This window comes from Pyxicephalus adspersus, chromosome 11 (genome assembly GCF_032062135.1).
Source record: "Pyxicephalus adspersus chromosome 11, UCB_Pads_2.0, whole genome shotgun sequence".
In the NCBI taxonomy this organism is placed as follows: Eukaryota; Metazoa; Chordata; class Amphibia; order Anura; family Pyxicephalidae; genus Pyxicephalus; species Pyxicephalus adspersus.
This window is the reverse complement of record NC_092868.1, coordinates 43689111-43707050: the sequence shown is the minus strand read 5'-3', so window position 1 is coordinate 43707050 and position 17940 is coordinate 43689111. Positions and strand designations below refer to the sequence as shown.

Here is a 17940-nt window from a genome sequence, read left to right as displayed (position 1 = left end):
AGAGCAATTACCTCTGAGCCACCATGCTGCCCATGTTTATAAACCTGGTGGACCATGGTGGTGAAAGTTTCCCCATTTTTGGAGAGGGCCATATATAGAGTTTTCAGGTTTTTTTTATTTCCTTTTTTTATTTTGTATGAAACCCACAAATTTAAACATTATTTTTGGTCTATACCAATAGTAGCACCAGTAACCATAGGCCGTTTGCTACTTTTACATATTGCTGTTTTATTGATGTCCTTCCAGGAAAGATGTTTTTATGTGTTGCGAGTGAAGAAAAATACTTCTCGTCACCAGAAGAGTAAATCTTTTATTAGGGAAAACTGTCCAACTTTAAAAGATTTCCTTTTCAATTCCCCTCTGCAAGACAGGAAGTTAAGAAAAATCTGATTGTAGGCAAACAGCAAAAAAAGCTGATAACCATCTTAACCACTATATCCAAAAAAGAAAACAATGGCTATAAATATGCTTTAATCATTTAAAAAAAAGTCTAACTTTTTGAAATTTGCTAATAATTGTAAAATGTATAACTTTAATATTTGTAAAAGTTAACAAATTGGTTAGCTATTGACAATATTAATGTGAATGTAGCAGAAAAAATCCACATTTTCATTAAAAAAAAAGGCATGAATATAGTCTGGCAGATTAGGTCTATAAAAAGCTGTGTGCAGAGAAAGGGGCTCCTTATTCCCATGTACCCACAGCAAGCCATCACACCGCAGGTCTTTAAAAGGAACAGAACAAGCAGAGTGAAGAAAGTTTGTTTTTAACTTGCAGCATTATGAAGTGTTCTGAACATTTGCTGTATTTTGGCTGCTGCGGAACTGATAGACACACAGCTGCTGCACTTGAAAAAACAAAAGGAAGCTCATTCTTTATGTGTCTGAACAAAACGCTTCAGATTCAAGAAGATGAATTGCAGCATTTTTGACCTTTTGTATTTTACTAATGTATTTCAAAATCCAACTACTAATTTTAGAAAGAATGTTCTGACCTAGAGGACCTGCAATTCGCCCGTGGTATGCATGCATGTAGCTAGGAAATGGGTTAAAATAGATATTTAGTCCCACTTGCAAAATTTGTGAATAGGTAGCTCTTTACTGCAGAATGGGCATCACCAAAAATAATCATATTTATGTTCCTGTCTGCTATCTTCTTTAAAAAAAAAAAAACACGCTGCGCATGCGCAACTACTGGGCCTGCCAGGACTGTATGAGCTCCCATGCACATGTGCAGGAGTGACATCAGCCTAGCCAATCAAGATCAGGAAGAGAAGAAGATGGCACACCTGCAACAAAATGAGGACAGGTAAGTTACATAGTAAATCAGATTGAAAAAAGACATAAGTGCATGAAGTTCCACCACTAGGGGAGTAAACATATCCCAGATATAAAACCCTTTAGACATAGTTGGTCTAGAGGAAGGCAAAAAAACTCTGGTACAATTTGCTCCTACAGGGGGGAAAAATCCTTCCTGATTCCATGAGGCAATCGGATGTTTCCTGGATCAACAGTCTCTGTTATTTTTATTTTAAAGCCTTAATCCCCAGTTATAATCTGTGCTTCTAGAAATCATCCAGCTTTTTCTTACAGCAATCTATAGTATTTGCTGAAACTACTTCCTGAGGGAGCCGATTTCACATTTTCACAGACCTTACAGTGAAGAATCCCTTCCTTATCCAGAGCTTAAACTTCTTTTCCTCCAGACGCAAAGAGTGCCCTCATGTTCTTTGTAATGATCTCAAAGTGAATAATTGGGAAGAGAGTTCTCTATGTGGACCATTTATATATTTATACACGGTGATCATATCCCCCCTTATACGTCTCTTCCCAAGGGAGAATAGATTCAGTTCACCTAATCTCTCCTCATAGCTGAGCTCCTCCATTCCTTTTATTAGTTTAGTTGTCCTTCTCTGCATTCTCTCCAATTCCACAATGTCCTTTATGTGAACTGGTGACCAAAACTGGACTGCATATTCCAGATGAGGTCTGACCAATCCTTTGTACAGGGGCAGGATTATGTCTCCATCTCTGCAGTCTATTCCTCTTTTAATACAAGAAAATACTTTGCTAGCTTTTGATATTGCAGCTTGGCATTGCATGTTAATATTAGGTGTATTTTAAAAAACTGATATGGTATGTTTGTTATATTGCAGAAAGGACATTGCTTGTCCCTTCTGCAATAAAGAACCTGCCTGGTTGCAATTTTTACCATTTGCTTTTAGTTTCGGGGTTAGAGGAGATTATCAGTATTGAGATGCAAAAATCGGTAACATGGGTGTTTTAGGAAAAAAAAGCATTGCAGTTGTTTATGATGCAAAGTGCTTTAGCAAACTTATTGTTATTCCAATTAGGGGTTAGATCTAATAGAACAATGATGGCATGACTATTACGATTGAGTAGAAACAATGTGTGCAAGGATGAAAGTGCCAAAAGCAGATATATACGGTTCAGAATATTATTTATTTTAAAATCATAAAATTCCAGCACAATTCAAAGTTTACAGGTTCTCCCTTGATCAGGGCTTGGCACAGTTAAAGTGTGTACTGGATAAAAAGATAAAGAGGGGTAATTAACTGGATTGCCCTAGGTGGTAATTAGGGTTTATCTACCATAATTTCCTCCACACTCCTTTCCTAAACATGCTGCCTGCCATCATACCCCCTAGGGCAGGGGTCGCCAACCATTGGTCTGTGGCAGTCCACAGAAAAATTTGGACATTATTTGAAATTTTTTTTTGTTTTGATGATAATAAAACAAAAATAATAATATTCTAATAAATTCCTAAAATCTGAATATTTCGCCTCTAAATTGCACTAATTTCACCAACTGTACTGAAGATAGAAAAACAAGGGAGGCGCAGCGTGACGTCAGTGTAGTCTCAAGTTGTATGAGGCAACCGTTACCGAGCCATACGCTTCAGTATTGTTTCCACCATTACAACAGTCACCCCACTCCGCCAATACTGATTCTCATCTGATTGTTTTATTTTATTTGTTTATTTCTCAGATGCTCCTTTAGGTAAGTATGACCTTAACTGTGTATTTTCTTTAACTGTTCTATTTAATGGCATCAAATTGTTTGACTTTGATCATTATCATTTCTTGTTTGGTCTTAGATTGGAATGAAATAAACCCATAATGAATGAGAAACAGATATTTTGCATTTCTTTAGTAATACCAAAGAAAATGCAACTAATGATAATAGTAACAATAGTAATACTTCACTTAACCATGAGCTGATCAATGAATCAGAGAATCCACAGTCCTTGTCAGGCACCATTAGGAAGATCATTATTTTACAAATGTATTTGTTTTAAAAAAAATAATATAATATTATTGGTCCGCAGGATTTAAAATTATGAATTTAGTGGTCTGTGAGGTCCAAAAGGTTGGTGACCGCTCTTCTAAGGTTGTCTATTGTGCATCCTAGACTTCTGACATCATACTCTGTGCACTCCTTGCCTGTACACACTCCTCTCCTATGTATACTGCCTGCCAACATTTTCTCATGTACTCTTCTCCTGTACACAGGTTTCCCATCAAACCCTCCCTAGTCCTCTCCTGTACCATCATACCCTCCTATATTCGTCTTCTGTACATACTACAGTTGACATTCAAAAATCCAGCAACTTCCGGACCAGAGGAGTGCCAGATTTTTGAAAGTTATACTTACCTCCACACACGGGCCAGCCTTCCTCTCGCAGCACCCGCGGACATATGGCACAGTTCCAGGGATGTCTCAACGTGTATTTAGTGCAGCAAGACCTAATGGCTGTTTCTGCAGAACAGCGCCATCAAAACATAAGTGGCCAAAAAGTGTACTATAGTCCCTGTATTGAAAATGCGATCTGAAATTCATGACTGAAAACTGAAGGAAACGGATTATCAATGATTGGATTTTCTATTGTCAACTGTACCTTCCATTATACATTCCTGCACTCCTCTACTGTTCACCATTATATCTTCCCACATTGCTCTCTTGAACATACTGCCCATTACTATTTTGTGCTTTGCTCCTGGACTTATTGTTTGCGGTCATACCCGCCTCGATTCTCTCCTGCAAACACTGCTCTCCATCATAGACGCTATATTCTCTCCTGCATATACTTGCAGCCTTTATGCTTGTTCATACTGTCTATCAACATACCCTCTACACCCCTTCTCCTAACCCTTCTGCCCACCATCATAATCTATGCAGTCCTCACCTGGACTTATTGCCTTCCATCATACGCTCCAAAATTATCTGCCTGCCTTAATGCTCTTGGCAATACTCTCCTGCACTACCCACTAATTCTTTTCTTTAGCATTGTTTTTAATTTGTCTTTCTAGAATGCCTGCAAGTTTTCTTGCCTGTATGAAAGCATGTACAGTAACCCCTGCAAAGCTTTCTGTATCAATCATTGAATCGGGAATTCATTCAACAAGCTCAGAGTTCACTGAATACAAGATCTGCAAAAAAATTGACTTTGGTCCCCTGTGGAGACACAGCCAATTATCTCATTTACCTTGCATTATATAACATAGCGTGTATAATGTCCACATTGCTGCTATTCAGTGACATCACTACTTGTGGGAGCACAATTCCCTGTTATGGGTTGACGAACATAATTACATCAGAGTTCTAATCTCTGTGACCTGTAGCCATAAGAAAATGTACATTGCGCTTCCTGCAGAAAATGCCCCCTAACCTTTTCAACTGTATTTCACCTTACCAAAGTCAAATGATATTAACTAAGCAAACAAAACATTTCCCGTATGTTGAATATGTTCACCAAATTGAAAATCTTTTCTGGCTGTCAAAGAGCTTTATTTTATTTTAAAAGGGTGAGAATTACGTGGATATAGATCTCAAAGGACACATTTACACAATGCAGGAATTTAGTTAGCGTTATTCCATTCTTGAAAAGTTGCAGCTGTTTGGAGATCAAAATTTTCATTCACATATAATTAATATATAGTTTAATATTACATTTTATATAATATTACCACATGTGATTTGTTTTCCACCTCCCTATACCGGTAATATGTAACCGTACATGACATGAGGCTGCCATTGAATTACAGTAGGTGGTACTGAGAATACATATCCTGCATATAGACTTTGCTAATCCGCCTATGCATGTCACCAAATCGGCAGAAACAAAAAGACACATCTTTAAAATTCAAATTTAGGTTTCTATAGATTAAAGCGGAACTAAATTTTCAAATAAAACATCCTTTTTTTTAAGAAAGGACTTTTACCTGTTGGATCTTTATCTTTTATTTTCACTTACCTGTCCTTATTCGGTCATGGATGCCTTCATCTTCATCTAGTCCTTTTCCAGGTGTTGTATCTTTGGCCATCTTGATTGGCTCGGACAGAATGACAAAACCTCATTCAATCCTGGCAGCCCCAGGAAAAAAGTTTTTAAACAAACAGGAAAGTTTTATTGTAGAAGGAACATTGCCTTTCCTTTCTGGAAATAAAAATTAGCCAGCTTACAATCTTTGAATGAGGAACAATAGTTCCACTTTAAATACAATGAAAACAGCCACAGGCTGAATAGAGAAGCCTGTGCCATACCAGCAGGTTGTAGAAAAGGAAGTCTTGCCCTTTATATGGAAAACAGTCCCTCTGCAAATGTATGTTGTTCCCTTGCTAAAGCTGGGTTCACACATGCAATAATTGTCGTTGGAAAGGATCTTTCACGATTCTTTCCAATGACTAACGACTGCACGATGCATGAACAAGAGCACCATTCCACTCTATAGAGAAGGGAGGGGGAGAATGATGGAGCGGCACCCCTGCTGCGCGCTCTTCCCCACTCGCTTCCATTATGACCGTTCGTCACCCATCGTCCGTGGATCCGCCAGGACGGTCCTTCGGAAGATGGACGACGGGCGCTGTACCCATACCAGATTCTCGCCAGAAGCTTTGCAAATGTGTACGTAGCTCAAGTCAGAGCTGGAGCAGTGCAATCAGCAAAGAGCATGAACTTTGCTGACTGTAGAGCTGTTGCTTCTGCCTATGAAAGAGGTTTGCCAAACTTCTACAGAAAGAACATTATACGAGGCACAGCGGCTCAGCTAGCACTCTGGCCTTGCAGCACTAGTATCCACAATCTGATACTTGGTCTGGACCCCCCTCCTTGTGGATTACAAACACTCCTTTCAGTTATCTGACTCCCTGACAGCTGCCCCTTTGGCAGATGCGCTCCATCTGCTGGCAGAAATGTGAACACTGCCTGAACTGCCTCTTCTCCAGAACCTCCTCTGGTGGTGAGTTGGGATGCCTGCAGGTAACAAAGCCTTCATCCATCACATGGACTGGCAACAGGAAGTTGCCTAAACAAGAAGTTCTCCTAGGCTCTGCTTCCAGGTTCCTGTCTGCATTCCCTGTTCCTGGTGTACTAACTCCGGCTCTGTCTGACTACTCCTGTTTGCTGCCTGTCCTGACTTTTGCCCCATCCGACTATGCTTCTGCCCTTTATTCCTGTACTATGCCTTGATCCTAACCTGTCAGTAGTTGCTACCCCTGCATGCACAGGGGCCACAACCTGGCAACAGCGTAACATCTTTACCTCTGGAGAAAACCAGGCTGTTGCTTAGACTCTGCGCCCCGTACACATCTCTGCCAAGCAAGCTGGTGACAAGAGGGTCCACCATCCCGCCAAATCATTTTTTGTCCAGGTTTGTGGTTTGTCACTTCTGGTAGGGTAACAAATGAAAGATTCCGAACGGATTCAGCCACGCCTTCAGGGTTGAGTTTCATGGAACCTTTTTTAATTTGCACAACTCAACATTTCTTAGGGGTACTAGTGTCAAAACCAGACAGCCCCTATTACTTCTCATTCCTTCATATTGGTCTATTGCCATGATGGGCAGCTTCACTGGCCAATAAGAAAGAGGAAAGTTGGAATGGGACTGCCTGGGTTTGACATGTACAGAAAGTTGACATTTGTAAGAACTCCATGAAAGTCTAAGTAAATGTTCCAACTTTAACAAAAAAAAGTGTGGTTAGTCATTCCAAGATTATTATTATATTTACTACACAGTATTTATATAGGGCCATCATATTGTGCAGCGCTGTACAGTCCATATTCATGTCATTAGCTGTCCCTCAAAGGGGCTCACAATCTAATGTCTCTACCATAGTCATATGTCAATAATACAGTCTAAGGTCAATTTTGGGGGCTAGCCAATTAACCTATGTTTTTGGGATGCCCCTATTCAACAATTATTTTTTTGTTTAGTGTCAACTACAGTGTTTGGTAACTGATTTGCTTTTGAGTGAGGTTGAATGCAGTTCTCCCTCTAGAAGAGGAAAAGCAATAGCGCAACCAGAAGCATCTTGTCATGTCTAGGAACTGTTCTGTAGTCAATCGCAGCGGTGTGCAAATGTAAGCACAAAACAGTCCCCAGCTGCTTCGATTCAGCTGAATGGGGGTTGTAGGGAGTACATTTTGGACCTGTGGTAGAAGACTGCTGTTAACGGCAACTTTGAAATGGCCTTAAATATAGGCTTCTATATTTGTTAAGAAGGCTGTTTTTGCCTGTTTGATTTGTGTATTAAAATACAGAATCATATTATCTGCAGCTTTTATTGTTCTAACAATTACAATACAAGGATTACAGAAAAGCATTTTTTCTTTGTAACATTGTTGGCTCGTTGGTAGATTAATAGACAGTTCTGTAAGTATGAGTGTTTGGTTAAATAGCCACAGCTGGTATTCAATACTAAAGTGTAAATGTAGGTAAATCAATAAATCTAATACTAATCAGTTTAACGTTTCTATGGAGTGCTGGACATAATGTCACTGGGGACATTTAAGGAAATCTTCAATGATGTCTTCATTAAAGTGTTCCTCTCTACTAGCAACATACATGGTCACTGTGACCTGACAACTATTTTACGCAGTCATTATGGACTATGATGTCAACCACTTAGTTTTGTTTTGCTAAATAATTGAAATACATTTTAAGATATGGTCACAAGCCCTTTGTTTCACCCTAGCAGGCACATTTATTATATTATTGGAACAGAGCGACAAATGCAAAATGCAGTACCTTTTAGATTGTAAGCTCTTCTGAGCAGGGTCCTCCCCTCCTCCTGTGTCACTGTCTGTATTAGTCTGTCATTTACAATCCTTATTTAATGTACAGCGCTGCGTAATATATGAGTAAGTTAGATCCAGGATCAAATGCCCTTTCCAAAATAAAGAAGTTATAAGTTTGGCCAAAGCCCTCATATTGCAAGCATTAAATTATTGTTTGAGCTTTTTATTAATAAACAGGATTTTTATAGCGCCAACATAATCTACAGTGCTGTACAATAAATAGAAGGTTTCAAATAAAGACAGATACAGACAGTGACACAGGAGGAGGAGAAGACCCTGCCCCGAAGAGCTTACAATCTAGGAGAGATAGGTGCAGAAAAGAAGGGTTCTATACCGAGTTCAGCTGTCACAATAGAAAAAACACTCATATGGTATTCATAAATTCATCATTATGGAGCAGTCAAAAGGTGTCTTTGAATCCGACGTCTTTCCCCAATAAGCTTCTTCAGAGGATAGCGAGATATGTGACCATAAATGTTCTGACAATATTCTGTGAGTTTAATAGGAATGCGGTTGTCCAACTGGATGGAGGGTTGTCACCAAGGACTCTAGATGTTGGAGCGTTAGTCTTGGTGAAGAAAAAAATTCTTTTTTAACAAGAAAGGGATAAATGCAGCAGCGTTACTGAGATGGCAGCAGCATAAATAATATTCTTTTAATAGATTTGGAGCAGCTTTGGACTTCTATTGTCCCTATCTTTGTACCCACTGTGTGTGTCCCAGGGCAGGAATTAAATTGGTACCTTCCCAACCGTAAACACAGACAGCTAAAAGACCTAAAAGGGGTCCTGGTCTTCCTATTTTTATAAATATATAAAGGTATTAAAAATGAATAGCCTGAAATTATAATTATAATCCATAAATTGTCATATATTCCCAATCAATGTTACTTATATTGTTGCCTAAGGTGAACCTCTCTCCAGGCAACAAAGTGCTGACTATTTTCATATTCTTAACAAGCAGTCATTTTAAATATTGAAATGGCTAACCACAGATGTGTACAAAAAAATATAGTTCACATATCTAAAATCAAAGTTATGGCCATTCAGGAATCATCATTTTTTGTTTCACTTATGTGCTGGGCTGTTACCCCTCTGGGTATTTATACAATACACGTTTAATACTGAGGTGAAAGGTCTAATTTGTTCAGTATTTTCATGTTTAGCTAAAGTGATTGAATCACCAGAGAGTCATTAGCAATGCTATGTCTTTCTGTAGATATCTGGTGAATAATGGGTCACTCTTTACATATACACATACATTGTTTATCCTGGCTACATGTCTACATTCAAAATGGATGATTTTGCTCATATGAAAGAACAGAAAAATATTCTCACTTGTAACGTCTACCAGGCAGGAAAGGAAGCGCCAAAATTCAATTGTTGGACATAATGGGCCTGATTTATTAAAGCTCTCCAAGGCTGGAGACAAAACACTTTCATCAATGAAGCTCGGTGATACAGCAAATCTGAAAAAAATCAATTCCAGGTTTGCTGGATCACCCAGCTTCACTGATGAAAATGTTTCCTCTCCACCCTTGGAGAGCTTTATTAAATCCGGCCCAATGGCCCTGATTAATTAAAGTTCTCCAAGACTAGGGAAAATAGGCTATCATGGGTGACCCAGCAAACCTGAAAATGCTATTAGTTTGCAAATTCTTTCAATCCTGGGTCCATTCCAAATTTGCTGGGTCACCCAGGTTCTCCCATGATAGTCTATCTCCTCCAGTCCTAGGGAGCTTTACTAAATCAGGCCCAAAGTGTCTCTTTATTGATTTTATTGTAGGCAAACCTATCCTTTGATCCTTACTACAGAACTCCGCAGTGTGGAGGAGACAGAGAAAGGAACCAGGTGCTCGGTGGGGAACACAATCATCCTACACTTCTAGAATATATAAAAACATCAAATGCAAAGATGTTGACGAAGCCAAAAAAAGTCTGCCTATTTTTTCATAGCCTCTTAACCAAACAACAATGCTATAGTAAAAGGAAAACAAACTTTGAGGAGAAATGTTAGTAACTATACTGACCTTACTGCCTTACCTAGATTGGGGTGATATCACTTATCCTTCTGGTGAGATCATGAGTAATGCTAAAAAAGCACTAATTTGGAATCATAGGGTAAGTTTATTTATTTATATATATATATATATATAAATTTTTCCCAACGGACCTTCTTTTTTAAATTTTACTACAATCATTTGGCAAGCCCCAATAATACCTCAGAATACATGTAATACATTTTAATATCTTTTTAATAAACTGCTTGTGAATACATCAATGGGCCCTCTCGTAGGAGTACCTCTCAAGACTATCTTGTCATTTGGTTGTCAAAGTCTCTATGAAGCCGTGAGTCAGGTTCACTGAACCATATTTCTGAAGTCTTGCACTCTCTCGTAGAACAAGAAAAGCTACAAGTGTCACAGATGTCAGTCTGTCTCCACCAAAGGACTTCCAGTTTAGTGTTTTTACTAACAAATCTATGGAAGTATTTTGTTACATGTATGAAGAAGTCACACATCTGGCATTCCATTATGTGCGGTGAATGGAGAGGAATGTCAGGGTGTATTGGAAGGGCCACGCCTAGTGTTAGATCTGTCTGAAGCACTGAGCCTAACACTTGACAAGCAGATGTATTTTTGGCACACGCAGAATAGTTTCTTTTGCACAATAATACCGCTAAGGACTTATAAAGCTAATTTTGCTTCCTCTCACATCCTGACATCATGAATCTTTTGACAGTGTTATGGGTGGGGTTAAACCCCAACTCCGGACAAAACCTATTTTTTTTTTGCTTAGCATGGGCCCATGTGATGCACTTCAGTATTGTACCGATGTAGAATTGGTTACACAGCTAATTGATAGGAGTACTTACTTGGTGTTGCATTTCACTCTCTGGCACATTAAAAAAGGAGACCCTCATGGCCAAGGTTTCTTTTTTTGCACAGGATGTTATATATGAGACATTGAGCCTAATTTATTAAAGCTCTCCAAGGCTGGAGAAGATACACTTTCATCAGTGAAACTGGGTGATCCAGCAAACCTGGAGTGGATTTCTTTAAATTCATTTACTATTTGCTAGTAAGGGTTTTGAATTCTGGATCAGATCCATTTCAAGTTTCCTGGACCACCCAGGTGCACTGGTGAGTGTATCCTCTCCAGCCTTGGAGAGCTTTAATAAATCAGGCCCATTGTGCCACAATATTTGGCTTAATTTACTAAAGTAAATGTGGGACAAAATGAACCCATGATCAGATTTACCACTTAATCCTGTGCAAGGGGTTTAAAAAAGTATCAAGCTTCTCCTTTACATAATAATATGTCTCTAATTTAGTAAATCAGGCCCCAATTCACTTAATCTCCCATTACTTGGTTGCAATCTAGACATTGGGCTCCCATGCTAAAGAAAATGTGTCTGAAATACCTTCAAGTGCAATTCCTAATATAACTAAATCTATTGTGCTTACAGTAAATAATTAAATATATTCAAGGGGGATGCACTTTCCTAAGGTAGCTAGTGTCTAATGGGGCAATACCAATATCAGAAAATAGCAAACAAGGCAGCCTATATGTGCCTATTGCAATCCCTATCAATATCAGCTGAAGAAATGGGAGGGGGTGGACAAAGCCGGTGTCTTGCTTAAGGCCCTATTTTGCCCTAATACATCTCTGGCTCATTCCTATGGATTGGTTAACGCTAACAGATGGTGCATTTTATATTGCTTAGCAGAAAATGAAAGCTACTTAACACCCTTTAAAGCAAAGATCAATAAATCCCAAGAGCTGTTTTTGCCAGAATTCTTCATTTTAATAATTCAGCAACATTGAAAAAAGATTCATACGATGCTGGTTACTAGAACAGTACTGAAAAATAGTGGTAATGTTGGGTTTCTAGACACCGGGGTGAATAAAATATAGATTAGCTGATAGTTCCACTGGCTCATGCTGTCTACATGTTCTAGTATGTTGAGGAGGACATCAATATTCTGAGCTGCTGTCCTGCATGTTGGGAAAAGACCAAATTGCACAGAAACCATTTTATTTAACACCAAAATTCCATCTATGCACCTTTCAGAAAATATGTAACACGCAAAGAATCTGGATGTGAAGTCCTATTAACTGAAAAGCAATGCAGACAAACTGGAACCAAAATGCACAAAAACTCTGAACTTTCTAAAAATGCAGCAATGAGCACAACAAATAGAAATTGTGTTTGGATGAGATACCTCTTTCATGCGTTACAGTGCTCCTACCTAATTTCAAGCTTTTTTGAGTGCTATTGCAGCATTGCCCTAGAGGGGTTTTGGCCCATCAGAAGAAACACCTGGTAAAGCCTGTCCTTATAACAAATGTTGCTTGAGCTTTGTCCTAGATGGGTAGAAGGTGCTGTTTTGTAATGCCCCTACACTGTTTTAGAACTATGGGGGCAGCACGGTGGCGCAGTGGTTAGCACTTTTTTCCTTTGCAGCGCCAGATCCCAGGTTCGAATCCCAGCCAGGGCACTATCTGAATGGAGTTTGCAGGTTCTTCCCGTGTCTGGTTGGCTTTCCTCAGGTACTCTGGTTTCCTCCCACATTTCAAAAACATTTAGTTAGGTTAATTGGCGTCCTCCCAAAAATTGACTGATGTAGGGACAATTGATTATGAGCCCCTTTGAGGGACAGTTAGTGTCACGACTATGGACTTTGTACAGCGCTGTGTAATATGATGGTGCTATATAAATACTATGTATTAGTAATCTGCAACTTTCTGTAGGGGTCAGGTTCTGAAGTTGCACTCCTAAAACATGGCAGATAACCAGCCTAACATAATAATTTTGTAGTCCATCATCAATGAGATTGTGAACCACTGAACACGATCTTTCCTGTGACTCCGACTTTAACACTACATTTCTTAATGTTCATCATTTTTCCAGCCCGTATAACCACCTTCACTTTTTTTCTGCAGAAACCCAATCAGAATGACATGTTTCTCCAGAACTGGAGCCTTCCCCCAAGACTCACGGCAACATAATTGAAAATGGAACCTTAACCACCTCCTTACAAGCACAATCCAATTGAACTTATTACACAAATGAGTATGTTATCATTTTTTACTGCTGAACAATATCTTGTAAGCCTAAGGCAGACTACTCTTAAATGAGAAAACCTAAATTATTTTCCAATTTGCTGAAACTGGAAGGATTGGGTGGCAGTCAGGTAATGTCTATGCATCCCTTTGTTTTTTCGGTATTTCAAGCTTTATTTAAGAGGTGTAAAATTCTAGTTCTAAAAAATTGTGAACAGAAACAAAAACCTTTAGTACAATATTTAACAAGAGACTTTAGAACAGCCACTAACCCACTCTAAACATAAAAAGGTGCCTTTGTGTGCTTGATGTAGGATCCCCACTTGCATAAACTGTCGTCAGTAATGCACATGGTATGTTATCTTTGTGCCCTCTGAGACTGGAATTAAAGACAGATTAAGGACAATTATCAAATTTATAAAATAATACAATTAGTGTATGCAGAGGTAAGATGAATATTTTAGAGACAATCTCTAGGTTAAGGGGCATTCTCCTTAACAGGTTCATATAACATTTCTAGATTGACAAATGGAGAGTGCTAAAAAGTCAAATTTTTAAAGTAACCTACCATTAGCTTGAGGTACATTTTACCTTTTCCTCATGACAGGGAACCACTGCCTTTTGGGAGACATAACATGTAGCTTTTCCCAGCAGGAGATTCATAGAATAGAGGCAGTAGTGAATGGTACCCGTACCAGTACTGCCCACTGCCACAGCTGTCAAATGTTCAGACACTGGTTCCAACCAGAGTTGCAGTGCAAGAGACTGAGCAGCTGCCAAGTTGTCACCCGTGGAGTATAGGTAGAAATAGATGTTTCGGGGCTTAAGAAGATGCTGTGCCTGCGTCTAGCTGCTCTTCTTTTCTCCTTCTTCAATTAGCTTGGCTTCAGAGATTGGGTTTTTGTGTGGCCGAAAAAGAATATATATTCTGTGTATCAATATAGAAAACTTTCTTGTGGTTACTATTTACATGATGAGTACAATAAATTCAAACATGCATATAATCATTTTGGGTACAAGTAACAATGTCAACAAATGCTAGACCAGTATGTTTCAGTATTATCTCGTTCACTTAATATACAGTGAGAACAAGACCATTATAAAACTAGACAAAGACCTCCTGGTAATGTTAACAAACACTCCTTACCTATCCATTTAAACTATACAAGCTGATTGATCCAAGCAGACCATTCTTACCATGAGTTAGTCAACCTTCCAAAGATTTAAAAACCTTGAATGACCACAAAAAGATTCACTGTCTCACGTCCACTCAATACTCAATCATTTAAAAATGTAATCTTTCCTTACAATTTTTTTTTTTTTTTAATCAAGCTAGGCTTTAGCCTCCCTGGTAATAATCTGGAGTGTGGCTTGGGGTAATTTTTACTACAAATTCCTTGGGGAGGAATTGAGGGCTTACCTGGTGCCCACGAGCCCGTGGCATCCTCCGGCTTTGCTGGCCCTGCGTCCCCTGACATCTGCGTCCCCTTGGCGATGCCGGGCATCTGCGTCCCCTTTGGTGGTGCCCGGCATCTGTGTCCCCTGGCCTCGCTTTCCCGGCCTTTGAACGTTGGGGACGTGAGGCCATGGGATGCAGATGGTGTCCGGGCAAGCGGTGTGTGTGCGTGAGGGCGGCGTACGCTGAGACCGTCGGGAAATTTAAAATAAGAAATATTTTTAGATGTCAAATGTACCGCTTTGACATTTAAAAATACTAAACTGCCAGGGAGGTTATTATGGATGGGGAAAAGCCTTTTGTTTTTGTAACGTCATTGGTTTTATCCTACCAGACATTTACTTTGGTTGTCCCCATATCATTCCCATATTGGGCAATATAGGAAATTGTTACCATTGCTATCCCATTCTTCATAAATGTCTTCAGCAGTTTGCAAATAATAAAGTATCAGTAGCTTGAAATACCTATGAAGCACTTGAAATGCACTAGCTGCATACTTGTTTCTCATCTGTTACTCAGGTACATAGTATGTCAGGTTGAAAAAAGAAAGAAGTCCGTCAGTTTCAACCACTAGGGAAATGAACGTATGCCAGATATAAAACCCTATGGACATAGTTTTGAATGCAGGGCACCTATCCCTTTCAGATACATTTTAGAAGCTCCTACATATTCTTCTCAGCACATTTTCTTACACCAGCTTCCTTACATTGTCGCTGCGCCATTGCTATTCTTTATAAAATACTCTCTCGGTGGTACGCATGGTCCCTGTCTTTTTGCACCATATTTTATTATTATTTTTACTATATCCAGTTTTTAGATTGCTATGGAAAATGGCTTTTACATAGTTGTGCTTTATTGAACTAAACCTCTCCAAAGACTTGAGATAGTATGAAATGTATATATCATTCACAGGGTAAGCTTAAGAAGGTTCTTTTCTCTTTTCAGTAATCAATAGGTGTTATTTTTCGCAATGTACGGTTTTACTATGCTTACTATTCTTCTTACATGCAGTTATCTAGAGCTCCTTACAGGTATACACCATGACAATTCCACAAGGCCACCTGTTTGGCGATGCCCTCAAAATGAATACTCGTAGTGTTCTCTGGAATCGCTTCAATAGTCGACGAGTCATAAGTAGCTCTATGTAAAGGTGACAATGTGTGTATTAATGTAAAATAAAAGCTGTTTACATTCTGAAAGGGAGCTTAGTATGGGAATGTCTGCAACCTGTTCTTTATATTCACGTCAAATGTGTTCACATTGAAATCTTGAGAAAACAAGAACAAAGTTTTATGTGATAGCAATGTTTCTCATTTATCTTAACCATTTGTGTGTTCTAAGTTACCATACATAATTCTGCTTGTCTGCTGCTAGCTATTTTTTTCTTAAGTATGTGGAAGCTATAATCTAAGTGAGACTAGTTTTGAGAAGTTGACAGTGTTGCAAGATCTTGGGGCATAATACTGCATAATGGTGGTTAAAACAAAACTTACATAGATTTTCTTGCTCTATGACCAGTGTCTATACCCTAAATCGGTCTTTTTGTAGGTGCTGCTCTTTCCGCATCTTGATTGGCCAGACCAGAATAATGTAATTCCCACGCATGTGCATAGGAGTTCATTTATTCCCTGCAGTCAGTTATGCCAGAATCACACAGTAAGATGCACATGTGCAGCTCAGTATATATTCAGCAAAAGATTGTGGGTAAGTTTGTTTTATTGCAGAAGATTCAAAATCTCCTAAATGCAGTGTAAATACTTTCTTCATCCATTGTTCTTTATACTTAGGTTTGCAAAACTAAGATCAACAAATGCTAATGTGTTTAGGGTCATAATTTCAGTATTTTGGACAATTGTATTGTTCCCTGTACAGCATTACAGTTTTCTAATTGACTTTAATTGATACACGCAGTTGCCCTTTTTTAGGATATGTTCTGACCAGTGTTTTTTTTCCAAGTGGTTTGGAGCACTAACAATCCAGTAAAATGGTTACCATTGGACCAGATTGTCATTATATTTGGTTTTAAATGTAAATTGTTATTAAAGTTTTTAACATATACAAGTATACAACCAAGCAGGATCACAAAAAAAAAGCAAACAAAAGATATACTAAACAATAAGAGAAAGGTGTGTGCAAAATACAGAATGATGTCAAAACATGGTCATTATATTTTGGACACTACATGCAGTACCCAGGAGCAGTTAGGTGTCCCTGCTGCCTCCATAGATTTGATACCGCTTGCAAATGCTTAACACTTAAAAGGTAAAGGTTTAAATAAATAAAATAAAAGTGAAAAAAAAAGTTCTGCTCTGCTAGGGTTTTGCTGTTGCTTGCAACCACCCTCACAGGCATTTGTAAATGTCTTAAAAAGCCTAGCAGTAACATCTGGTTACCACTATTGTTTGATAGTAGGCGCCCAAGGGTGGTAAAAGCTGCAGTAAAATACTGCTAGTCGGAACACAGCACAAAAAAATATATTTGATTTTTCTCATTAACACTTTTACATTTTCAGAGGAATTTAAATAATGTAAACTTTGTCATTACATATCATATAGACTGTTTTGAACATCTCTCATAAGAGACATTCATGTGCTCAGATTTTCCCTACTCACTGGGCCTGATTTAATAAAGCTCTCCAAGACTGGAGAAGACACACTTTCATCAGTGAAGCTGGATGACCCAGCAAACCTGGAATGGATTTCTTAAAAAGTAATTTGCTATTTGTTAGCAAATGTATTCAATCCAAGACCAGATCCATTCCATGTTTGCTGGATTACCCAGCTTAACTCATGAAAGTGTATCCTGTCCAGCCTTGGAGAGCTTTAATAAATTAGGCCCACTGTAATTACCAGGAATAATTTAATTGAGTAAAAAAATATGAACGTTAATTTCAATCTGTGACTGGGGAGAGCACAAGAACACAAACCTCTTTCAGGTGTCACATTTGTGTTAGCCATTCACAAAATCTCACCCTCTAGATCTGAAGGAAGATAATGTAGTGAAATATTAGGACATACACAGAGACTGGAGAGGATTTCCCATGCTATTGTCATGTCTTAGCCTTATATTTTTACACTTTATCATTGCCCTAATCGGTGTCTACAAAAAGAGGCTTATTACTGGTCATATATATACCTTATAAATGCATGCCAGTACTTGCTTGAAATATTATGCACAATACAGCATTTTTCATGTTTAGGTTCATTCATTTTGCTGTATGAAAATGCATTTTAAGTAGAAATCCCAATCCTTTTCTATTTAGCTTGTTCACAAATATGGCTTGCAGCTTAGTGGGATGCATAAAGACAGACTGACAGAGACA

The 17940-nt window shown here is 38.6% G+C and overlaps 1 protein-coding gene across 1 annotated transcript in view; it reads left to right on the top strand.

Annotated features, from left to right (window-relative positions):
• FAAP20 (FA core complex associated protein 20) overlaps window positions 1-17940 on the top strand; it is a 104907-nt gene that overhangs the window by 1487 nt on the left and 85480 nt on the right. Inside the window, exon 2 of the mRNA XM_072427162.1 lies at window positions 13043-13172. The gene's annotated coding sequence lies outside the window, so the exon portion shown is untranslated. The remainder of the gene's footprint in view (window positions 1-13042; window positions 13173-17940) is intronic.